The sequence below is a fragment of the Aristolochia californica genome, unplaced genomic scaffold (assembly GCF_029961685.1).
Source record: "Aristolochia californica isolate CCGP_79_NKW_82.1479 unplaced genomic scaffold, dmAriCali1.0.hap1 SCAF_17, whole genome shotgun sequence".
Taxonomy (NCBI): Eukaryota; Viridiplantae; Streptophyta; class Magnoliopsida; order Piperales; family Aristolochiaceae; genus Aristolochia; species Aristolochia californica.
The window spans coordinates 330,001-332,500 of NW_027181848.1; positions in this window are offsets into that span (position 1 = coordinate 330,001).

Sequence of the window (2,500 nt, forward strand, 5' to 3'; positions counted from 1 at the left end):
TCGCCTGCCACCCGTGCACACTCGCCTGGGCAGCTGGTCACATGCGTCGCTCACAGGCATTTTGCAGGCCAGCACCGGCGGATGCACGGGTCAAGCGGGACGGGACGAGCGCAAGGCTTGCTTTTGGTGGCACACGAAAACACGAACCCGAAAAAGGGACATACGCACTGGCGACACGCGCGCCCGTTTCGCCTGCCACCCATGCACACTCGCCTGGGCTGCTGGTCACATGCGTCGCTCATAGGCATTTTGCAGGCCAGCACCGGCGGATGCACGGGTCAAGCGGGACGGGACGAGCGCAGGGCTTGCTTTTGGCGGCACACGAAAACACGAACCCGAAAAAGGCGAAAAAGGGACATACACACTGGCGACACGCACGCCCGTTTCGCCTGCCACCCGTGCACACTCACCTGGGCTGCTGGTCACGTGCGTCGCTCACAGGCATTTTGCAGGCCAGCACCGGCGGATGCACGGGTCAAGCGGGACGGGACGAGCGCAGGGCTTGCTTTTGGCGGCACACGAAAACACGAACCCGAAAAAGGCGAAAAAGGGACACACGGACAGGCGACACGAAAAAAAAGGGGTCGCCCTACCTAGGTGGGCGCAAAAACCCCGTCGGCCAGGAGGTTTCGCCAAAGTGTCTGTACTGTCACACAGGGTCAATAGCACGGGCATGGCCGGCCGCCGCACGTGCAGCGGCTTACGGACGCACGGTTCGGCGGCACAGGTGCCTGGCGGCTTTAGCACCTTGGGGTGGACAGGCCTGGCGGCATGGGGGGCTAGGCACCTTGCTGCCAGCCGGCAATGGTGCACGGGGCGGGGCGCCACACAAACACGAAAGAGGGACAAGAGCGGGGCGATGGTCCACAGAGACGAGCCATGCACGGGGCCCGTGATCGCCGACACGCGCGAACGCGGACGCGGACAAGGACAAGGACGCGACGCGCGGCGCGCGTGCGAGGTCAAGAGGGGCGCACACGAAAACGCGAAAAAAGGGGCTAGCGGCCGAGAAACGCGAAAAAAACCGGGTCACCTACCTAGCCGAACGCCTAAAATCGCTTCGGGCAGGAGGTTTCGCCAAAGTGTCTGTACTGTCACACGGTCCGTACGGGCGCAACCCCATCGCGCGCCAGCACCCCTTCCTGGGGGCGCCCGCCCGCCAGGCGCCTGGCGCCCCACGCGCGCGCGCCCGGAGCCTGGCGCCTTGCCCCCCACGCGCGCCCGGCGCCTGGCGCCTGGCGCCTCGCCCCCCACGCGCGCGCCCGGCGCCTGGCGCCTTGCCCCCCACGCGCGCCCGGCGCCTGGCGCCTGGCGCCTCGCCCCCCACGCGCGCGCGCGCGTGGCGCCTTGCGCCTCGCCCCCCACGCGCGCGCGCGCGTGGCGCCTTGCGCCTGGCGCCTTGCCTCCGCGCGTGCCTGGCGCCTGGCGCCTTGCCCCCCACGCGCCTGGGCGCCTCTTTTCCGCCTGGGCGCCCTGGCACCTTTCCGCCTGGGCGCCTGTTTTCCGCCTTGGCGCCCTGGCGCCTTTTCGCGTGGGCGCCTCTTTTCCGCCTGGGCGCCATGGCGCCTTTCGGCCTGGGCGACTCTTTTTCGCCTGGGCACCTCTTTTCCGCCTGGGCGCCTCTTTTCCGCCTGGCCAGGGCGCCTCTTTTCCGCCTGGGCGCCATGGCGCCTTTCTGCCTGGGCGCCTCTTTTTCGCCTGGGCGCCTCTTTTCTGCCTGGGCGCCCTGGCGCCTTTTCGCCTGGGCGCCTCTTTCCCACCTGGGCGCCCTGGCGCCTCTTCGCCTGGGCGCCTCTTTTGGCGCCTGGGCGCCTACGCCAGGGCGCCTCTTTTCCGCCTGGGCGCCTCTTTTTCGCCTGGGCGCCTCTTTTCCGCCTGGGTGCCCTGGCGCCATTCCGCCTGGGCGCCTCTTTTCCGCCTGGGCGCCCTGGCGCCTTTTCGCCTGGGTGCCTCTTTTGGCGCCTGGGCGCCTACGCCAGGGCGCCTCTTTTCCGCCAGGGCGCCTCTTTTTCGCCTGGGCGCCTCTTTTCCGCCTGGGCGCCCTGGCGCCTTTTCGCCTGGCGCCTCTTTTGGCGCCTGGGCGCCTACGCCAGGGCGCCTCTTTTCCGCCTGGGCGCCTCTTTTCCGCCTGGTTGCCCTGGCGCCATTCCGCCTGGGCGCCTCTTTTCCGCCTGGGCGCCCTGGCGCCTTTTCGCCTGGGTGCCTCTTTTGGCGCATGGGCGCCTACGCCAGGGCGCCTCTTTTCCGCCTGGGCGCCCTGGCGCCTTTCCGCCTGGGCGCCTCTTTTTCGCCTGGGCGCCCTGGCGCCATTCCGCCTGGGCGCCCTGGCGCCATTCCGCCTGGGCGCCTCTTTTCCGCCTGGGCGCCCTGGCGCCTTTTCGCCTGGCGCCTCTTTTGGCGCCTGGGCGCCTACGCCAGGGCGCCTCTTTTCCGCCTGGGCGCCTCTTTTTCGCCTGGGCGCCTCTTTTCCGCCTGGGCGCCCTGGCGCCATTCCGCCTGG